We start from the raw sequence: 24,268 nt of genomic DNA on the forward strand, positions 1-24,268 counted from the left end.
TGGTTTCCTTTGCTGTGCAGGAGATTTTTAGTCTGGTGTAGTCCCACTTGTTTATTTTCGCTTTCAGTGTCATATCCAAAACATCACTGCCAAGAGTGATGTCAAGGAATTTACCACCTATGTTTTCTTTTAGGGGTTTTATGGTTTCAGATTTTATAATTAAAGCACTACAGAATTTAAAGAATCTTTCATTCAATAATATATATATAGAATAGTTTTTTGTTTTTCATAAAAGACAAAATCCATAATGAAATAAAAAAGTCACAAATCTTCCTGCATCAAGTAAGAGGATAACATATACAAAACCAAACAGAAATGGAGATACAGGCAGAAAATGATAGAATTACAAATTATAATTACTGGTGACTAATATACTTCTAACAGTCTTTAATAGATTAGGTAGGTAAAACAAAAGAAGAACATAATATATTTGAATAATTTACCCCTTTGAATGTATATGTGTATTTTAATGTGCATATAAATAACTTTGTGCCCAAAATTGTATTTTTTAAGTATACACATACTGTTTAATCAGAAAATCATCATTACTAAAGTACTTGGTAGGTTCCACTGGAAAAAAAGTTTTTGATATGCTTTCTTCCCCAAAAGCTGTTAGAAAAATAGTCCGTGAAATTGAAATAAAAATTTGGAATGCACCCTCACACCATACACAAAAATAAACTCAAAATGGCTGAAAGACTTAAACATAAGACAAGACACTATAAACCTCTTAGAAGAAACCACAGGCAAAACATTTTCAGACATAAATCTCTGCAATGTTCTCCTAGGGCAGTCTACCCAGGCAATAGAAATAAAAGCAAAAATAAACAAATGGGACCTAATTAAACTTAAAAGCTTTTGCACAGCAAAGGAAACCATAAGCAAAACAAAAAGACAACCTACGGAATAGTAGAAAATATTTGCAAAAGATGAGACTGACAAGAGCTTAATCTCCAGAATATATAAACAGCTCATACAACATAGTAAGAAAAAAACAAACAACCCAATCCAAAAATGGGAAGAAGACCTAAACAAGCAATTCTCCAATGAAGACATACAAATGGCCAATAGGCTTATGAAAAAATGCTCAATATCGCTAATTATCTGGGAAACGCAAATCAACTACAATGAGGTACTCACACCAGTCAGAATAGCCATCATTCAAAAGTCCACAAATGATAAATGTTGGAGAGGCTGTGGAGAAAAGGGAACCCTCCTACACTGTGGTATGGAATGTAGTCTGGTATAACTATTATGAAAACAGAATGGAGATTCCTCAAAAAACTAAAAATAGAGTTACCATATGACCCAACAATCCCACACTTGGGCATATATCCAGAGGGAACCTTAATTCAAAAAGACACCCATACCCCAGTGTTCATAGCAGTACCATTTACAATAGCCAAGACATGGAAACAACCTAAATATCCATCAACAGATGACTGAATAAAGAGTTGTGGTATATTTCTACAGTGGAATACTACTCAGCCATAAAAAGGAATACAGTAATGCCATTTGCAGCAACATGGATGGCCCTGGAGAATGTCATTCTAAGTGAAGTAAGCCAGAAAGAGAATACTGTATGATATCACTTATATGTGGAAGCTAAAAAAAAGTTTTGTAAATAAAAAAGACAAACAGAAACAGACTCACAGACATAGAAAACAAACTTATGGTTACCAGGGAGGGAAGGGGTGAGAAGGGATAAATTGGGAGTTCTAGATTGGCAGATACTAACTAATATGTATAAAATAGATAAACAACAAGTTTATACTGTATGGCACAGGGAACTATATAGTGTAGTAACTTATGGTGAAAAAGAATATGAAAATAAATATATGTGTATTCCTATATGACTGAAGTATTGTGCTGTACACCAGAAATTGACACAACATTGTAAACTGACTATACTTCAATAAAAAAATAGGAATAGATATAAATTTTTTTCCATCTAAATAAATTTAAGTCTGAGAGTCTGGAAACTATTACCAAGACTGGTCTAACATGTCTGTAAATGCCAGATTAACTAAGACCTTCTAAATAATATAATCTCAATGAACAAATAAACTACAGCAAGATCCCATAAGCCTGAACATGTGGACAGAAAAAGGGAAGGATGCTTTCTGAAGACACTAGTGCAGTACAATTCTACAGCCACGTGTTAAGTAATGAGGACTTTTCTGCATAAACACTATGTTAAATTTGATTTCAGAATGCAGTGTGCAACTCTATAAGCTGTATCTTGAGAAATGAAAAGGAAAGAATGAAGGTAACAGTTATTGAGTAAATATGTGCTGTTTTGATGTATAAGTGCACTTAATAATCAGTGCCTAAAAGTATGACTGTTGTCATTCATTCAACAAATATTTCCTGAGCACCTCCACTATGCCAGGCATTGCTAGAAGCATTGGGAAAGATATAATAAAATTAGGTGAAATATATTGTATATTAGTAGATGGTAATAGGTACTATGAAGAAAAATAAAGCAGAAAGGAGGGATGGAGAATGTTGTGGAAGGAATTACATTTTTTAAAAACGTCAGTCAGAAAAGGCTTTTCTGAGAAGATGATAACTGAACAAACACTTGTAGGAGATAAGGGAAGTGTGTTCCAGGCCACAAGAGCCAATGCAAAGGCACTGAGGCAGGAGTAGAACTGCCAAGAGCCAGTGAGGCTGAAGCAGTGTGAACAAAGGAAATTGGGAGTGGGAGAGGGGCTACTGGGAGACCAGATTGTGTAGGGCCTTGAGGTTATGGTCAAAAACTTTCGCTTGTTCTTGAAAGTGATCTGCCTTTTGTTTAAAAATAATCACCACCTCCTCTGCATACTTGAGTAGAGCACCAAGAATGGAAGAAAGGAGTTAAGAAGCTACTACTGTAATCCAGGCAGGAGATGATGACCGCTTGGACAGAGGTGGCAGTGAAGGGGGCAAGAAGTGATGGATTATGGATGTATCTGAAGGTATAGAATTTGCTGGTGGATTAGATGTAGGTATGAAAGATAAGAGGAATCAGCGTAACTCCAAAGATTAAGCCTAAGCAACTGTAAGAAAGTTTTGCTATTTGCATTTTACAAAAAAGGTAACTACAGTTTATTCCGAGAGGCAGAGTCTCTCCACAATGCCTCATTATTTGAGGCAAAATGCAACCAAAGTTATGGGCATAGAGCATCTACCATATGGATTACAGACTTTTCATTTTACAAATAGAGGTTGAGAAGATATTTAAAAAAAAAATAATTGGTAGTATCTACCTGAATTATCAGATTTATTGTTCAATGAGATGGCGAAACCTGAAAATATTAAACGGCTAGAAAAAGGATAGGAAATGTATGGGTGCAGAATCATATCGGGTTATCTAGGGATGTTAGGGGTACCCCTGGGTAGATCTCCACATTCTTGAGGCTGATAGTGTGATAAATTATTCGTAGAACCTCCTCGGAAACCAGAGTTTGACAGAATGACATGAGGAACAGACTTCCCTAAGATTAGAGATGAGCATACTGTTTTGCTCTGACTTCTTCATTCCAAGTGTTTCAAATAGAAACTTGAAAAACTACCACTGTTCTAGCTGCTTTTCAGCAACTAAAGATATTCTTAAAGCAAACACACAGAGCTGTGTTTTGGACATTTAGTATATATGGATAGCTTTCCAATCAGTTTTTCATGGTATAAAGGTTAACAGGCTCCAGGAAATATTATCTGTTTAATTCAAGTTTTCTGCTTATACTCTTTTATTTGCCATGTTAATAGGATCCCTCAGCAGTACAAGTTGATTTTGTTGTTGCTGAGATAAAATTTAATTCTTCTGTACTAGTCTTACTGGGAACATTACACTGGATATTTAGAATTAATCTCCTTCTGTCCTGCTATCTTTGTTTGTATAAACATGCCATCGTGTGTTAATTCCCAAGAGTTAGTTCTCTTAAATCTGCCCTTCTGCCTGACATCACTATTTCAATGAAAGGAACTTCCCTCTTTCTTCCCAGTCATCTTAACCCCACTCCTTCCTGTCCTTCACCTCCATGTCAGGACAGTTGCCAATATCAAGAAATACTAACTCTGCAGTATGCCTCATGGATATAATAACTCGCTTTTTCACCCCTCAATGCTAACCTTCCAGAGATGATTCTGGTCTTACTTTTGGCAACCTCTCTGATTGCATCCCCTCTCCTCCAGTCTGTCCTGGCTGTGCTTCATCTGGCATGCTGAGGCCAGCTTAATTTTACAGTGTGCCTCTGGTTAGTTCACGCTATCAAAACCATATAGTGGCTTCATGTTGACAGCTGAATTAAGTATAAATCCTTCTACCGCCCTTTCATGGCCCTCCACAAGGCAACCTCAAGCTGTCTTTCCAGTCTTATCTTTTACCACTTCTTTTACAAGGTCACTCCAGCTGTAGCAAAACCAATCACTCTTCCCAGAACCTGCCTCCATTTTAGCAGCTTGGTCCCTCTGCTTACAGAAAAACGTTCCCTCCTGTCTATCAAAAGTTGACCTATTCCTTCAGGAACCAGCTCAAATGCAGCTTCTAGGAGGCTTCTGCGGCTGCCCCGATCAGTGTGCTCCCCACCTCCCCGAACCCCTCCCCCAGCCCCAGCACTCTGTGCAGTGCTTACTGCAGGCCGCAGACCCGAGCACCTTTCTCACCTTCAGCACTTTATTCTAGGCTCCTAGAAGGTGGCAAGTGTGCTTTGCTCATCTCTGAATCTCCCATGGTGGCAGGATGCTGCCTTACAGAAAGTGATTATCAGTGATTATCAGCGATGGAAGTATTAAAGAGCAGACATTGGAAAGAGGCTGTTTTTAAACTTACCATTATAAGCCAAAAATATTCCCCTTTCACGTAATAACAGGATATTAGTGGAGACAAATGTATATAACAATATCTTCCTGGCCTCTTCAGCAGTCTTTCTACTCTTCTGTATAAATAGACTGTACATTACAGTGATTAAAAGTCCCCTGTAAAATGGTGTCACGAGGCCATGTCTGGGAAGAGAGGATCAGTACTAATCTGTTCTCTCCTCACTATTCCATGAGTAAGGGGAACGTGAGGTGATATGTTTGGATGAAAGACAGAAAGGAAATAGTTTTCAAGGGAGAAAAAAAATTACAAAAGGAAAACCTGTTTCACAAAATGCAGTCTGTGGAAAATCTTTTCACAGCTGAATGTCAAGATTAAGAAAAAATCAATAAAATCTTTGAAACCAGAACTATGTGAAAGGCTTTTTAGGCTTGATGGCAAAAGACAAAGCTATGGCTACAAGAAAGTAAAATCTTTCTCTAGTAACTGCAAAAGCAAGTCTTCAATATTCAGGAGCCTCCGTCACCCCAAAATATGCTTAGCACAAATTGCTTATTACACAGATAGGGAGAGTCACGATTCAAAGGGCCAGCGTTTTCAAAAGGACTTTTACCAAGGCTGTAATTAGTTGTTCTGGCAAAAACTGCATACATGTCTAATTGCACACACAATTGGCTAATTGTATCTTCAAAATAAAGGGTAAAGGGTTAATTGTATCCACATCTGGCCACAAAGAAAGAGACTGTCCTTTGAAAATATGACACTACACTGAGATGAAAATTTGCATTAAACAATCATCCTTATTACTACTAATAATTATAATAATACCACATGCTTACAAATTAATGCCTTTCATCATGATCCTGAAAACACTTTACAAACATTAATTAATCTCACAATACTCCCATGAGGTCTGAAAGCCGATTATCTCAACAGTGTCAACGAAGAAACACAGGAAAGTAAGGTAACTGTCAAAAAGCCACAAAGCAAATTGGAGTTTCTAGCCCCAGATTCTCAACACTGGCCCTGGTCACCATGGAGGTTTGATGGAGAGTCTGGTTCACATAATCCACAAAAATGGGCCTGAAACCAATGCAAAACTAAGTAATAAAATTTCAGAATCGTGAAAACTGGCCTGTGATTTAGGTACTACTTTAACTTCTTTTATTCAAAAGTACAGACAATCATATGATGCCTCCTAATGAATGGTAGTTTCAAAAATATGTAAGAGGAGTAAGTTTCTGCAACAGATGGGTACTTAGTTTGTTCTGGCTACAGTAGCTGTGAGATGAGGACATGCTGGACATGACGACATGAGGTGAGGGGCTTACACAGTAAAATTAATGGTATCTTAATTCTATCTAATGTGAATTTACATCAAATTACTAGTCAGGCACATTCAATTTACACCAGCCCAGAGTATCTAACTTGGTACAAATAAATTTGCTTAGAAATGTATATGTAAATATATATAAATGTATATTGTTAGCATTTGTGTCATCTTAATATCTTCTTTGAAAATGAGAGAGATAAGAGAATTCATTTTTAACAAAACATACATTTTAAGGACTGATTTATAATTTATAATTCTTTTTTATAATTAAAAAAAAATTCTTGTAGCCACACTAGAAAATGTTTGGGTAATCTGCTTATTCATCAAAACTGATGATAAATTCTCTATGCAGACACTTATAAAAACATGGAGATAAATATGCTCCAGTTCAATTCAATTCATGTATCTGGTGAAGACTCACTGGAAGGTACAACGATGAGCTCCTGCCTTCACAGAAACAGCATCTATGCATGTATCCACATTCACTCAAACCCTACAGTATCTCTTCCTACAAAGCTTTTGGGGCAATATTTGATAGAAGAATAAAGAAAACACTGAAATAGAAAGTCAGGGACAAGGAAAATAAAAATAAGACATGCTGAAGATAAGAATCAGTGTGGCTATGTTTCTGTGCTTCGAAGATGACTCATAGTTACCTGGCACCCAGAGCAAGAAAGAAAGACATGTGTTAAAAAAAAAAAGTATAGAAAAAGAAAGAGACCCTGGAATATGTAATCGATTTTTATAATGCCTACTAAAAGTAAAAATGAGCAAAGTGTGGGATTGCCTAACATGGAGGACTGAGCTCTGACGGGGGAGCCTGGGCCTGCGGGTCAGGGCTGCCACACAAGGGGCACTCCACACTCAATACGGCGGGAGCAGGAGGCAGGCTTGGGAAGTAGAAGTAAATCCCAGCATGGAGTGCAGGGTAGAGTGCAGTCCTACGGGGCCTGGCAGGGGCTGCAGGCTCGCTGGCAAAAGCCAAGCTAAGCTCTGTACATTTCAGTTAAGTTACAGGTAATACTAGATTTCTGAGCAGGGGAGGGGAAGATGGGAATACAACTTTTTTTTTCCTAAGTACAAAACTCTGACACTATGTGAAGAATAGACCTGAAAGGCAAAAGTCAGGAGGCTCTGTAATAAATCAGATGAGGGATGATGAGGGTCTGATCTCTTGTCCTGGCACAGGAGAGGTAAAGGAGAGGACAAACAAGACAGTCTCTGACAGGACCTAGTGAATAATTAAATGCGAGGAAAAGGATGCACTGCACGTGTCTTGAGCCCCTAAATCCTACCTGGTCAAGGACATCCAGAAGGCTGATACTACATGTTGGCTCTAATGTTGTATTAGGAATAGTATCAATAAAATTAACATTTCATAAATACTTTTCAGAAATAGTTATCACAAATATTTTATCAATAAATATTTGTATTGTAAATATTTTTGTATCACAAATGTTTTTCACCAATGAAAAGAACACAAAATTATTTTTTAAAGTTACATCAGAGTAGGGAGGGTATAGCACAGTGGCAGTGTGTGTGCCTAGCATGCACAACGTCCTGCCTTCAATCCCTAGTACTTCCACTAAAAAATAAATAATTTTTTAAAAACCCTAATTACCTCCCCATTCCCCCCAAGACTCCCCAAGCCAATAAAACAAAACAAAACAAAAGTTATATCAGAACACAAAATACACCTTTCTTTAAAATAAAAATGAAAGGTAATTTTCAGCCAGACCCAGGATATGAGACCTAAAGCACCATCGTTAACGTTTCTAGCTTGGGTTTCTATATTTTCCTTTTTCTGTTGATTTACATTTATAAAAACAAAAATGAATTTAATTTTTTCAGAGATTCAAGTGATTTGTATTCACTAAGTGTCTTTGTAGCTTCCTCCCACATTGCCAGGGATAATGCAAAACTATGATCAAAGTAGATGCTTCAAAATTACTGGCTAAATGAATAAATTTCAAAATTAAATAAAAATTAAATAGAAATCACCTGTTCCCCAAATATGCAGCGTGTTACTGCATTTGGTATTAGATTGTCTGTTAAATGCAGGTGTGTCAGTGATGGCTGCTGTTCAATGACAATTTAAGCTTTTTACCAGGAAAAATACATTTCCTGAATCATTTACCTTAATCACCAAATTTGTTGTTATAAAAATTTACTAGCTGCTGTATCCAAAGCCAAGTCCTCAGTAGTGCCAGTGCTAAGAACTGCTATAGACACAAAAAATAAAACGTTTGGGAGATACTGCAACATACTTACAATGTTTCCTTCGGAAATGCCATGACTATATGGTCAATATTATATAATTAGGAATTTTACCCCTTCCAATAGTGTTCCAATCTTTGTGTTTTAAAGGGAAATCACTGATTTTTTATGTATCTTAATTTAAAGATAACATTATTGTCAGTGACTTCCTAGTCACATACAAAATAGAGGTCAAAAGTTCCGATTTGACATTCGAAGCCCTAGATGATGGGAGCCAACTGACTTCTAGTCACAGTTCCCTCTGATCTTCTGGTGATTCCTGAGGAGTGAGGGTTTGTACCACTGGTTGTCGAAGCACTGAGGAGGAGGGGCCCGGGGAGGCTGGGGTTCAGGAGGCCTTCATGAGCAGGAAGGAAGGCAGAGTGGAGGGCAGGGCAGGGGCTAGCTCCTTTCGTTTCTGGATCAAAGCCTTTAGTGGCAGCCCCTCAGCTCCTACGCGTGGAGCATGTGAGTGTGTTCACACAGAGGTCAGCGAGGGTGGGGTTCCTCAGGAGTGACCAAGCCACAGTGAGCTCAAAACTAGGGGCTCTGGGAAGCCAGAGGCAGGGCTGAATCCCCCGATTCTGACTCAGTGACTTGGCAGTTAAATTTTGTCTGGACTGAGTCAATCTGAATTCAAGTTACAGCCACATATTAGCTAAGTAATGTGGACAAGTCATTTCACTTTTCTGAATGTTAGTTTCTTAACTATAAAAATGAGGAGAATTAAATGGTTTATACATACACTGCACTCAGCACAGTACCTAAGCATAGTAGTAACAATAATAATCGCCTTTATTATTATTACTGAATGTGTGAACCCAGGACACCCGGGCTCTAGGGAGCAGTCTTCTCACCTCATCCATCCATTTAACCAAGCAGCAACTCTCAGACACCCCTTTGCTTCTTAAAACACTGGACCATAAACTCAAATGAAGAATTCAGTGAAAATATTTTGAACTTGTGGGGGAGGGTACAGCTCAGCGGTAGAGCACATGCTTAGCATGCACAAGGTCCTGGGTTCAATCCCCAGTACCTCTGTTAAAAATAAATAAACCTAAATACCTCCTCCACAAAAGAACCAAAAACTATGTAAATTAAGTAAATAAAAAAAAAAAGACTTCAAAGAATATTAAAAAGTAACCAATAGCGGGGAGGGTATAGCTTAATGTGCACAAGGTCCTGGGTTCAATCCCCCATAACTTAATTAGAAAACATTTTTTTAAAATAAATATACCTAATTACCACCCCGACAACACACACACACACACAAATATTTTGAACTTGACAAAAGGTTTTCATAAGTATTTTCCCAAAAAGATGGGCAGGGGGGGAATGGCAAAGAAACTCTTCTGTTCTGTCACTCTCAGAACAATGTTCAATAAATTGACACATTCAAAAGAAGACAACTCTGAAAATGGCCTTACAACGTCCTGAAATAAATGCTTGCCAAAAAAAAAAAAAGTCATCTACACCATTTTGGTTAAAAACAAATTCTACAAACAACCTATGAGAGGAGGTGCTAACTATATTTATGTATTGCCAACCTTATATACTTGTGAATTGAAATTTTCACTGCTGGTTAACATTAACACTAAGAACTAGATATAGCACCAAGAACCAAATGTCTTACTGGATGTAGAACCTCATCCTTGGCTGAAACAACAAGCCATTGAGCCAAATATCCCTTCACCATGGACTGATCACAGAATATTCCATTTCCCCTCTAAAACAATCTGATTTGGGTTTACTACGACTTCTACTTCAACACATATTTTAAAATTTTAACATCACCATTTTCTTAAGTGACCTTTCAGTTGGCAAGGAAAGCTGGTTTAACATCTACAGTACTGGGGTGAAATTTTCTCTTTAAATATATGTATCAAGTTAAAATGCGGGGGCAATTTTCAAAATATAAATAAACAATATTTAAAATACTAATAATTATAATGTATTATAAGCATATAAAATATATTAATATAAATATCCTGAAACAACAGATGGTACCAGTCAAAGGATCAGGGCTGCCTCTGCCCCTCTGGTTTTCCTCTCCGTCTGTGCACCTCCTACCTTTCGCAGAGGGCCTTCCTTGGCCACTGCAGCCAGTGGTGACTCTGAAATCTGAACTTCTCCTACAGAATTTAGTCTACATTATATGATTTCATTTTTTACCATCTGATTGACACATAATCATATACCATTATTTAAATTTTCACGTGTCTGTGTCCTGGACTATTAGATGGATAAAACACTTGAGGGTAAAAAGAACTCATTCATCTCCGTGGCACTGAGCACAGCACTATGCACACAGCGGGCATGCTAATGAAATATTTTCTGAATAGTCTTATAATTCCCCTGTTTATATTTCCTTTAAACAATTGCACTTTAAAGGAAATTCTACTATAATTATAATATGAATTAAAATAAGCTAATTTTTAGTTCTAAGTAATTTTTATTTGAACGATCCCAGAAAGGCAAAAAACAACAGATTAACTGCCCTGATTTGGAAGCTGAGATTACTAGTTAAACATCAGTGGGCTTTCCCCCTTCTTCCTGAGTTACAGATACATTTCATGGCAATGTGCCTACTAACAACATTTCCCAGCTATCCCTGCTGGCAGAGGTAGCCAATGAGATGCAGGTCTGAGCTGCTGGGTGGGGCTTTTGGAAAAACCATTTAAAGGGGGCTTGCTTTTGCTTGAATCCCCACCTGTGATTGGAGAAGCAGTGGCCATTTTATAATTAAGAGGCAACCTGTATATGGAAGCCACATCCGAAGGGTAGTGGAGCAGAAAGATTGGAGTTGTTACACCGGTTCTCAATTGCCTAACCCAAGACATTTCAGATGAAGAAAAAGAAACCCCTAATTTGTTTAAGCCACCAGTTTGAGTATCCATTACTGGCAATCAGACGCAATTCCTGATTCATCCATGTGCGGACACATTACAGGCAGCACCTAGGTATTATTATGGAAGGGGTGGTTAAAAGTTCTCCTTCTTCCTCAAAAACACCTTTTCTTTGGTCTTACAAAGCATATACTTGCTATAAAGTATAGCATGCCAGTATTACTCATTCCTTGGAGAAAGGGGGGTTGAAAGCATCTGTTAAGATGCAAATATTGTCTGAGAAGAGTTACACTTTAAGCTCTCAATATGTCTGAATATGTCATTGTGAATTAATTTCTTAATTAACTTCTGTGATTGGGTAGTCCCTGAGGGGGTGGCACGCAAGACAGGTAAGTTGTCCTATCGGAAGACTAGTTAAGAAAGGGGCGATGTCAAGCTACTACAGTAAGAATCTCTTCTTCCCTCTCCTGGCCCCTGAACCCCATTCCCACCCCAAAGAGATGGATGGGCAGCCTGATGGACAAAAGGTGCAAAAAACGAAAGGAGAGATACAGAGCCTGAAGGGAAAGGGTACCAAAGGCAAGCTTATGCTTCTTTATTCATAAGGCTGCCCATAACCACCCCTCTCTATGGGAGCACTCTGTTTACTCTAAAAGATTCCATAGTTAGCTAATAAACAGCACTGGTAGTTGAAAATTAGGAATCACTTTTCTACTCACCAACTAATGGGAAAGAAAGGACAACATTGTGGTAATGAGCAACTAAAGCACAGGACGAATGCAGCGGGCTTGGATTTACTTAAAGTTTTACCTAGTGGACAGTGTATCCATTCAGACATGCAAACACTTCTCAAGTGCTTGTTATTTTCTAGGCTCTATGCTAGAAACTAGATATTTGGAGATGATGGCGACGATGATGTCATCCTCAAAAACACTTGCAAACTCCTACAGGAGACAGGCATGTAAATAAGCCATTCCAGCACGCTGAGCTGGATGTGACACCGCAAGTCTATACAAAAGCTGAAGTAGGAAAACAGAGTTCACTTTAAGGATAGTGAAGGGTGGGCAGGGAGAGCCTCACAGAGCAAATGATGCCTGTGCAGGGCTTTCAAGGATGAGAAGGATTTTTCAGGGAGAGAAAAGGGGGGTATGCATTCTGGTCAGAAAGAGGAGTGCACCCAAAGCTGGAGATGTGAAGAAGCATGGCACGTCTAAGGCACTGCAAGCATTTGTTATTGCTGCAGCCTGAGTGCTGAGGAAGGAAGAAAAGAAGAGGAGGTAAGCAGGGCCCAGACCAGGAAGGCACTGGGTGCCACGTGAATCAGCACAGACTTTATCTGATGTCAGTCACTGGAGGTGAGCCAGCAGTGTGGTAAGATGTGTATTTTAGAAAAATCACTCCTGGCTGTTGATCTGGAAGAGAGCGAGGCAGGAGGGAGGAATATCACCTAGGAAACCTTTGTAATAATGCAGATGACAAGGGACGAGGACATGCGTGTTGAGCAGTTCTCTGGTTCTGCCGTGTGGAGGGGGGGTGGGGGGAGGAGGGGAGGGAAGGGAAGGTAACATCTTTCACCTGGATGGCAATGTTGATTCTGGAAGAGTCACTTTTCACCCACCTGCCCTCCACATTTAGAAAGCACACAGGAAAGGCATGTTCTTTCTGACTTCGCTCCATTAAAGATGTTTGTTTTAGCTGTAATTATGCTGCTAGAGATGTCATACTAAATGAACGAAAAATAGACGCAGGTGAGAAGGAGAATCTGAATTCTTCTGTAGGTGTCCTCTTAGCTTTCAGAATCAGTGTTAGCACTTTAGAAGAGAGCATTTTCTTCTTTCTTAAAATGAAAAGTAGGCAGGATGAGTATAGAATGTGCCCCTTCCTGTCTCCTCAAAAATACATGGATGAATGAGAAAACACACTTTAAGCAATTTGAGTTTCAAAGAATCATAGCTATACAATGATCTAAGTGCTGGGTTGGAATAGGATGATCAGCAAACAGAACTGTGCAAAAGGGCCAAGCACAGAGCTTACCTGACTCAGGAGTTCTCTGAGTTAATAAGAGAGCTGAATTATGGTTTTGGTTTTATGGTTGCCAGAGCAAATACAGGTGATTTTTTAAGCCTAAGTGTGATGCAAATAATGCATGGGACAAGCTTACACTAAAAAATTATCTCATGTTTATCTGAAAATCAAATTTAACTGGGCATCTAGTACTTTTATTTGCTAAGTCCAGCAGTCCTAGTTATGGTAGTAACTTAAGGGGGAAGAGTTGACTCAGTTAATGACTTACATATCTCATCTGTGGCATTCTGCTTTCTTTTATGCAATAGGAAATATTTTAGCTACATATGAGGGAATTACAAAGCACTACAATATAAAACTATGAGCATAAATGGCTAGTAACTTATAAAACTCTTCCCAACTATATTGGAAATCTCATCTTTTAAAAACTGTGCCACTCCTATCTAATGAAACAGTGTATTAATATTTTTAAAGAAAGAATACATAATGTTCATTGGCATAGTATACAGATTACAATTTCAAAGACAAGTAGTGCTACAAAGCAAACAACCCACCCCAAGAATACAGAGGCATAAGAACTTTTCTAGAGATAACACTTAGGAAAAAAACTTAAACAAAGTATACTTTCATGATAAATGACAGGAAAGAGACCTCTCCTCCCCAAAAAAGTTTTTCATGTTCATGGAGGCCTTACTAACATGTCCTCAATTGGCTGTCAGAAAAAGAGGGTGACGGGACCATCTTTGGAATCCAGGGCAAGGTGGGAAGCCCAACTGTCCAAATCTGGGAATCTTGCAGCATTTACACTAAAGCATCGTGGCTATTTTTTTTATGCACTTTAAGCTCACTTTTATTACTTCCAGACTTCCTTCCTCATTAACTGGGAGCTACTTATGGGATAGATACCAAATAGTCTGTCTGCTGGTGAGGTACAGACCTCCACATTGCATGCATATCAGCTGGAGAAAGAGACAGCCCTTATTTATCAAATTTAAAAAGCGTTCTCATTTCATGCTAATTGTATGGTCCTTTGCATGATTTTCAAAAGATTGCCTAAGATGGAAGGAATTAAAAGAAAACTACCAATCTTGGAGGGGTTTTTTTGGGGGGTGGCAAGATTAACTTATTACTTTTTAGAGAAAGTAAATGACTAATTCAAGTATTACATTTATTCTCACAGAATGACCTTTATAAATTTTATTATTATCAACGGCTATTCACCTGCCTCTCTCTGCCTAACGTAACGTGACTTCATTCTACTAATCTCAGTGCTCCAAAACCCTTTAGGTTGGGATCAAATAGTTCATAAGTTAAAGAATTTAAAATAAAGTATATGCATATTTTATATTATTTTTTTTTCCACAAAGGAAATTCCCAGCTTCTGCAACATGAAGGTTCTGCTTTGACTGGTTTCTTTATAGCAGCACAGCAAAAGCACAATATCGAGAACTCATTTTTGGTTATGGATATTATCAGTAATAATATGTCATAATACAATAAGTGACAATATTATTCAAGGGTTGTAAATAAGATGATAAGCCATGATAATTTATGACACTCCATAATTTATGGTATATGGTGATATATGAATTGTGTCTTTGAAAACCTGCATGAATTTAGATTTATGTTACTATAAAGACCAACCAATTGTTAACAACCATGTAAAAGCCATCAGGGGAGGAGGTGGAAAGCAGAGAAACAGTAGCGGCAGCTCATCCATTTGGGCTGTAGGACAACAAAGCGCATTTATTCCTTCCTGAACTGTCTATCGATCGCTATCAGTCAACTGATCAGGGTTGGCAACTGCAAAGAGCAGCTGCTTCGACGTGCAGCCCTTGAAGACAGTAAAAGAATGACAGGGCTTCCCAGACTGCCAAAAGGATCGACTGTTTGAGAGGTTAAAAGCCAAATCAAAGAAGCTAATAACTAATATTTGCTGTACGTATTAAGGATTTTTTTAACCTGTTAAACTGGCATTGTCCAATAAAACTATAAGGCAAACCACATTTGTCATTTAAAATTTTCTAGTAGCCATAGTAAGACAGTTAAAAGAAGTAGGTGAAATTCATTTTAATACTCTTTAATTTTTCTGACTCAGTATATCCAGGATATTATCATAGCAACATGCAATCAACATAAGATATTACTGAAATATTTTACAGTCTTTCACATCAAGCCTTTGAAACCCAGTATGTATTTCATTTTATATGTACAGTACATCTGAATTCAGACTAGTCACATTTCAAGCGCTCAACAGTTACACTTGGCAAGTAGTAACCACATTAGGGAGTGTAGTTAAAATTTCACAGACTGAGGGAAAAGAAGGCCTTGTTCTTAATTACTACCTAATGTTTTCCTACAAGTCAAATCTCAAGCCACCAGTGAGGCTACTTGTTCTTTGTGTTCATGAACACAGTAAAAACACAAAAAAGCTCTATCACTAGAAACAGGGATTGAATCCCAAGGGGTCATGCTTAATTTTCATTAACATCAAGTATTAATCTGTTAAACTACTTGTTTTCCCTAGCCACATTTCTGATCCTGCCACAAAATTTCAGGAGTTTGAATTTTTCTCTGAGGATCTAATTATCAAGTTACATCACCCAACATTCAGTGAAATTTTCACATCTTTACCATTTGCTCCTTGAATAAAATAATGTTCCAAAGTAGTAAATTATGTAATTTCTAAATCCAAACTGGTTTATGACTAATTGGTAAGAATCACAGAGTTTCCTCATGAAAAGAGTTCCAAAAAATCAAGAAAAGAATAACTAACAACAAATGAATACCAAAATACACTGAATTCCAGGCTAACAAGCTCTTCGGCCCTTCTGAAACTACAAAGGACCGCTTGAGGGCTTGCATGCAAAACCGAAACCCAACAAGCCATTTTTTCAAGGGCTGAGGCAGGGATGATCATTAGTAGAAAAATAAGTAACAGAGAGATGCCAGTATTTAGTTCTCAAATTTGAATATTCAAAATGTAAAAGATATAATATTTCTTTTAAAAAAATGAATGCCAGTTCATTTTTCTCTTCTTTGTCATTTATTGTTAGAAAATTCTAATTTCAAGTTTGGGTTCTGACTTGACTGACAACTCCAGGCAAAATATTAGAAACCAAAAAGTTAGTGGAATTACAAATCTTATAATCAACACCTAAAAAGATCTTGAGATACTTAATCACTTATGAGATTAAGTAATGTATTTAAATGCCAGAAAACTAAACATTCTCATATTGTGCTTTTATCTACAATTTATCTATATTTTAACCTATCATTCTCATATCATTCTCATATCTCACCCTCTCCTGTAGCTCTACCTTTCTGTATTAGTAAAACTCTTGACCATTTAACTTGACTGAGGAAAGCAATAGTATGGTTAACTGATTCATTTGGTTAATTGATAGTTAGCTTTGTAATGCCCTAAAATTTGCCTGAGGGACGGTTGCCTCTGAAAGACAGAGTTATAGCCTCCAATCCTGGAGTTTAATTATGGTCAACTGGCTTGCATGTTCTTGCAATGATGAGTTTTTGAATGTACAACACAATTTTTTAAACCACAAGTCTTCAACAGCTTAATAACCCTAAAATTTTCAGACGTGGAGAAAAATGCTTAACAGAGCTTTGCCCAAAATAATCTGCTGTTTGAGAAATATTTATTGAAATAAATAAAATGGTCTGATTGTTCAAAATGCACTTGGATAAGAAACTTGGGAATTATCATCTATTAATCAGGCTAATCAGCTTTTAGTTAGGCAATGATAAAAATGCAAATACAAAATTACCCATCAGATCTTGCTGTGACTAAAGAACATTATACCAGAATCTGAATCCTTTTTTTTTCTTTCCCCCAGAACAAAACTACAGCTATTTAAGTTGAAAGCACAGAATCTGATTTTGGTTCTCCATGTCAATAGGCATGGGGTGGAGGTTTAAAAAAAATAAGTAAGTACCAGGGAGATTTATCCAATTAAAAATGGTGTACCTCCTTCTGATCTGATTCAGTGGCCCTCTGCACAAGTGTGATTTGTACATTTGGTGTATGAGGGCTGAAATTCTCTTTCATTAACTTTGGACTTGCTCTCTGTAACTCTCGTCTGAGCTCAGTTCCTAACTGATTTAATCCCTTCAAACCTGCTTTGGCATGGGCATCAAGGCGTCGACCATAATTTCCTTCCAATTTAAAAAGAAACTCTTAATGAATGTCCAGTATATGTCAGACACTGTGTATACAGACATAGAAATAAATATTACATATTGGCTCACTTAATTCTTGCAGTAACCCTGCAAAGTAAGGAGTGTCATTGTCATTTCATAGCAAAGGGACATTAAGATCTAAGAGGCTAAGTACTGTATCAAAGGTACCATGATGGTACATGGCGAGCCATGATCGGAAGGAACTCCATGTCTGTCTGCTGATACAGTTCACATTCTAGCAGCTACCCTTCCATGCTACTTCAGGGGTTCTATGAATTCACTACTGTGAGGAACCATCACTCCCAAGACAATGTCTCTCTAAATTAGGTAGTCACTTGTCCTTGGTCCTCCATACTGATATCTAAAATTCAACTGAGAAGCCATCTAAGGAGTATGTCTAGAGCATGAAAAACCAGTGTGTGTAGGAGACCACCAAGTGGCTGATGTCGCAGATAGTGAGAGCTGGAGATTCTCCGAGGTACACTCTGCCTGAGAGCAGCTGGACAGAGCTGATGACTTGGAAAGGAGGCTCCTTTTGCCTCAAATTAACAAGGACCCTGAAGAAAGCATGTTAGACTGGAAATCAGTGTGTGCGCCTGAGGCATCAGAGAGATTAAATAAGAATGCACACATTCTCACAGTAAAAAACTCATGATTTTGTCACAGATAACTTTTTAAAAGAGTGAGAGAATCAAAATTGGGAGTTATGTATACCTCTCATAACCTATTTAAAAAGCACATTTTACTTACTTTATGTAAGTGTTATAAAAATATACATAAATACACACATATATATGCATATTAACTTTAACTCTTTTCTCTACACAATAATTCTGAAGCAACCAACAAGATTCACAATAAATTTTAAAATCATAACCAGGAAAAATATAAAACAAGAACATGAGACTAAGGGAAAACAAAGTATGCAGATACACATCCCACAGGGTGCTAAATAATTACTAAAACTGCGCTGTAAATATAGGTCTGAGCTTCCTTCTGCCAAAAGAAAATGGAAAAAAAAATGACTAGGTACAAAATTCACAATGACCACGAGAAAAAGAGAATATTACCACCTCCGTACAAAGAAAATATTTTCTGTTGGTATAAAAGCAATAAGAAATCAGAAGCCCTAAATGGGACTTTACACGGGGAAACTATGTAATAGACAATGTCTGAGTAAGTCCTCCATAATAAATGTCCTCGTGGATTCCTCACAGCAGTTTCTCACAGTTATTCAATCAAGCTGAAAAACAGTTCAGGGAAGGCAATCTGTGCAGGACTGAGGCAATGAGATAGAAATGTACAGCTCTGCGATAGGCCAGCTTGATCTAGTAATACATTCCAGAATATTTCCACGAACAAAGAGACAGCATGTTCTTCAAATTATTCTCCAACAGAAACCAACTTAAGAAGTAGGATTATGCAACAGCGTACTGACTCTTTTCAGTTCAGAAGTTCTGAGAAAGTTTTCATGGGCTGCTTATTATTATGTAAATGGTACTTCAGTCCACTAGCACTGTGTTCTTAGGTGTAATACTTATATGCCAGTCTTTTCTCCTTCTCCAAGTGGCATAAGAAAGCAGAGAAAATGTGGGTTGCTATTACTTAAAAAAAAAAACTATGGCTTTTAGCTTTTACATTAGGAGGTTCTAGTACATGTACTTTCTATTATATAACTGGTATTAGAGAAAACTTAAGAATTCACAGCCATAATGATTTCTTAAGTAATTTAAAAAGCAGTGTGAGAAAGTCTTGTTCCTAATATGACACCCCCAAAGTGGACATTAAACAGTCCTTAAGTGGGGGGAAATAATGTCAATTATTGAACAGGGCAGGATGAACACAGGCGTTCATTTAAAAAAAAAAACAAAACTGACACAGTAAGAAGTAGGGCCTGTTAGATCTGGAAAGAAATGTAAAATCTATGTAAATTTAACCAAGCTAACTAAGGTGTAATTTTTCCCTATGTTTTCATATTGGTGCACTCTCATAAGCATATTCACAAGACTCCTCAGGAAGGTACAAAGTGGAATATTCAGAAAAAGCCAATTAGGCCAAGTATACATCTGCATGCCACTTTTTCTAGTGGATAAAAAGTCAGATGAAATTTATCCTTCAAAAAAGAATCCCTAGTTATGTGACAATAACATAAATATAGTTGTGCTTTAATTTAAAGTCTCTATAGAGTCACAAGAAGTTACGACTGTAACATGAACCAAAGGAGGAAAAAATAAGGACCATTTGCTACTAATTAAAAAACAGGGGATTAGAAAAAAGATGGCTATGGGAAATAGGGAACAGTTGTTCTCCCAACATGGACCTCTCACCCTGCTGATTTTGTGGCTTTTTAAAACCACAAAAGTGAAAACCAGAAAAGTGACGACAAAATGACTACCAACACATAGATGGAATATTCTGTATGGTTTAGAATAATACTTTCTAAATTGGAGGTAGAAAACCAGACTTGTTAAGCAAAAAGTTAGTATTTCCACATTTTAGTTCCTCCTTCTAAACATATAAACACATATTGGGTCTCACACAATGACAGGCTCCAGTTCTTTGATTCCAATTGCAATCAGTTGCAATGAATCAACAGATGAGGCAGGCGGTTAAAGTTACATAACTCACAAACTAAGATTACTAAAGTTAAATAAATATCACTGTGGTCACTTTAAGCTACCTAGCTTCATCAAGCAGAGCTACAAAAGCAGCAGGTTAGCGGGTTTCTGGCAAGGAGTAATTGGTGCTGAGCAACAGACTGTGTACAAGAGCAGAAACATTGCATAAAACTCACATTACTGGCTTACCCACACCATATGTGCATTTTGGATGGAAACAGGGGCAGCTCTTATACACCTCACACAGTTTGGCCGTTTTTGGCTAAGATGAATGAACATTATGTTTCAGTGTGCTAGTTAACCCCAATGGAAGCCAGAATATACCAGAATTATGATCTCTCAATTCTGATTTTTTCCAGCAAAACTGAAATTAGGACAAAGATGTATGGTAACAAAAGTATACAAATGTGAAGTTATGGAAAAGATCTTTACAAACTCTGACAAGAATACCTCAGGTTATTTCATCTTGCCAATATTTTGAGCTATCAACAACCCATGCTAATCTGACTGTCAAATATAAAGGTAAAAAGTTTGTAAATTCAAAGAAATATAATAAAGTATTTTAAATGTTCTTTATCAGTGGCCGAATTTATCATTTCTCAAAACAGACTTTGTAAGCAAGAACAAGGATCTTGGAAGTAGTTTTTGCAGTCTAACAGTTTATCTGCAAGGACTTTTGGACAATTCCTTCCTAACATGCATGAAAGCCTGAATAATCAATACCTAATATCTTCACTATGCGGCAGATCCCCCCGCCCCCCTTCCCTTACCCCCGAATCAAAGTAGCAGTAAAAAGGTTGGCATCTGGTGGCAAAATTCCAATTCACTTTCCAAAGAGGTAAGGAGCCAGGACGTCTGGAGAGGAAAAGATCCAGACACTGCATCTAATCCTCCTACTTCATTGACTAAGAATTGAAGTTGAAGAGAAGTTTAGCAACTTGTCCCAGATCAAACACTTGTTGAGCAGAGGAGTCCAGCAAAGATATTACATGGCCCAGTAATTTATATGAAAATACAGACTGGAGAAATATACTCTACAAAATCTTTTTCCCAAAAGGCATCTTACATAGGAGGAGAGACACAACAAAGAGTTAAATTCACCATATAAATAATAATCCAACTGTGCTCTACTTCCCAGTAAATCAGAAATTTGAAATGGTTCTATCTTAGGAGAAACAAAAAACAAAACTCCTGGCACTCATTTTGGATAAAATTATATTCTCATAAATTAACTCTCATAAAGGGAGAAATTAGTATCTTCAAACTAAGAGTCTCAGAATCATAGATATAGAGGAAAAAGCAAGATTTGCAGAAAAATACACGTTCAAGCCAGTAATGCACAACCTTTGTGGTGAATCAGTTATGGCTTCATAACTGATTCAATGACATTGACAGTCAGGTAGATCAATGAGAAAACTTTGGGCCACGTGATTTCCAATGAGCCGTGAAGAGAAACCTCCGAGTCCCCTTACTCTTCTCCCTGCTAGAAAGGCCCCCAGGTGAGAGGACAGATGTTTTAACAAGCCACAATCATCAGATGTGATGCTCTGTGATCAACTAATTAAGGAATCTTAAACCTAAAGAAGCCAAGGCAGGGAAGTACCGACCTATTTCCTAAAGATCATCCTTAGAAGATTGCTCTGTTGCCCTTATTGCCATACAAAATAGTTCTTCTGTTAAGCAGAAAACAGGCCCTTGAGTGAATACATTGTTTCCTCACCATCAAAGTTACTATCATTTAAAATATAAGATATACTCATTATAGACAAATTGGAAAATCAGGACACTGGAAAGGATGATTTACCCCATATATCTATCATCCCAAAGGCAAGCACTCAGTGTTTTTATGTATTACATCATCTTTTTCTGCAGTTGTTATATACAGCAATCATACTGTAAATACAATTTTGTACCTCAAATGTTTTAACTGAAATTATGAAACCCAGAGTCTTTATATTTTACTGAAAACTAATCATAAATTTCATTTAGGAAAACTAAAAAATATTCCACTGAGCCGACTGCCATCTTTCTGCACATACAACTTCTTGTGGATTTAAAGATTATTTTCTTAGAATAGAATCCTAAAAGTGGAATTACTGTCAAAGTATATTAATGTCTTTATGGTTCTTGATACTTACTGCCAAAATGCTTTCCAAAAGCGGTTGTATCAATTTAAACTGCCTTCAATATCAATACTCATTATACCTGTATTTGGACTAAAGATCTTGTGAGAATTAACAGCTTCATAATCATCTTTATCACCCCAAAACTTTAAATTTATAAACTTATATATCATGTTTTACTAAAAAATTCTTAAAATTGAAATCCTGACATCCATTAGAAGAATGTTTGCTATTCTTGAAAGTATTCTTAACAATCACTCCTTTTTCCTATACCACCTAACCTCAATTTTTTTCTACATAGAACTCAGTCTTTAATAAGATAATCTTACACTCCTTTTTAAAGAGTGGTAACCAAAGTCTACGAATAGAATTTACAAAGTTCAAGGATATTTTCATTCATTTTAATGATTATCTAAAAATAAAAGAACATGGAAATTTGTCCCTACAGAGTCAAAAGGTTCCTATAGTTCTGTTAAAAGACATGAGAGAAGTACAAAAACACATGAGAAGTTTAACATTTCACTAATATGTGCATTCCATGCCTTTTTCCAAATAGTTTTTGTTCCCTAAATTACTGAACTTCACATGTAACTCAACTATTTACAAATATGAGAATAAAAATGACAAATACTGTGTACTAGACTGAGAAGCGTGCTTCAAATGACCTGAATAAACAAAGTCTCCCAAATCCTTCCTGTACTTTCCCAGGATTCTAATATTATGAACTTAAGGATCTTAGCAAATGCTTTGCTGTTGCTGCTACTACCTTACTTACTGTTTTTGCAACTGCTGTCTATTAAATTTCCTAGTACAAATTGGCTGTAAAATTATTTTAGGTCTTCATTAAAAAATGTGTATTAAATATGCAATAAGCTACTTTGGTTAACAGAAGTTGAGGGGATATTAGTGTCACAGTTTATTATCATAAGTAATTTCTGTCTTCTGTCAGTGTAACCACAGTAGTATCTCAATACCACCAGCTGATAATAATCTTTATAAATCCTACTTTGCAGCTATACCATCTGTTAGTTATTATTTTATATGTGTCTCCATATGCATATGTGAATTAGTTGTCGCTCAAGACAAATATACAAATGGAATTGTGGTTTTGTGGGGAGTTTTTTATTGGCTTGTTTTTGTATTCTGTTCTCTTTAGGGCAGTGAACTAAATAAACATATTCTTCAATCCTGGAGACCAAAAACAAATGCAAATTTCAGTTATACAGATACAAATACAAACTTCCAGTTATAAAGTAAGTAACTCATGGGGATGTAATGTACAACATGGGGAACAGAGTCAATGATATCGTAGTAACTTTGTATGGCGACAGATGGTAACTAGACTTACTGTGGTGATCATTTTGCAATGCATACAAATGCTGAATCACTATGTTGTACACATGAAACTAATATGTTGTATGTCAAATATACTTCCATAAAATAAAGAGGCTAAAAAATGCAAATTTAAAAATAATTTTTGTAGTAAAAATAAAAGAAATTCAAGGTCCATAAACAATCTACGAGTATCTGCTAGAAGTGTTTAAAATTAATAGTTGCCAAAACTGGATATAGTTATGTTAAAAAACCAAGATTTACATATTCATATCTCTCAAAATATACCTACAAACCAAAAAAGAATAAGTCTACTAGTAAATTAGTAGCTAATATGGTTCCAGTTCTCACAATATAATACACTTTCCATAACTGAAGATTAGAAAAGAACGACTAATTGCTGACTTACGTGTAATGTTTATTTCCTGAAGAGACGAGGCAAAATGACAAAAATTTAAAGCCTGGCCCCCCATTAATCTGTGGGTTTATCCCCCTGAGCTGTAAGTAACCAGACTCCTAGACAGCAGAAGGCAGTAAGTAGCTGTAATGTCATTACAACGCACTACCAAAATTTACCCTGAAAGGCAACAAGAAAAAAAGGAACAGAGGGAGGTAGATAATCTTCCTATTGGATATTTGGCTCCAAATTATCACTCTTCCCCCAAGTACTAGAGTCTAGTGAGTTTAATTTTAATAAGCCCTTGTCCTATAAACATGGGTTTATAGGAGCTTATACA

General features: G+C 36.9%; 1 protein-coding gene and 1 long non-coding RNA gene across 8 annotated transcripts in view; one reads left to right on the plus strand and one right to left on the minus strand.

Moving 5' to 3' along the window:
* Positions 1-24,268, plus strand: part of LOC105088706 (uncharacterized) — a 149,582-nt gene that overhangs the window by 120,663 nt on the left and 4,651 nt on the right. For 3 of the 5 annotated variants that reach the window (XR_010381677.1, XR_010381676.1, XR_010381678.1), the window contains 2 exons: positions 20,436-20,598; positions 23,356-23,452. This is a non-coding gene — a long non-coding RNA (uncharacterized LOC105088706). The remainder of the gene's footprint in view (positions 1-20,435; positions 20,599-23,355; positions 23,453-24,268) is intronic. The other 2 variants (XR_004137780.2, XR_837105.3) reach the window with 1 other exon arrangement.
* UMAD1 (UBAP1-MVB12-associated (UMA) domain containing 1) overlaps positions 1-24,268 on the minus strand; it is a 194,182-nt gene that overhangs the window by 35,060 nt on the left and 134,854 nt on the right. The window lies entirely within an intron of this gene.

The sequence above is a fragment of the Camelus dromedarius genome, chromosome 7 (assembly GCF_036321535.1).
Source record: "Camelus dromedarius isolate mCamDro1 chromosome 7, mCamDro1.pat, whole genome shotgun sequence".
NCBI classification, from domain to species: Eukaryota; Metazoa; Chordata; class Mammalia; order Artiodactyla; family Camelidae; genus Camelus; species Camelus dromedarius.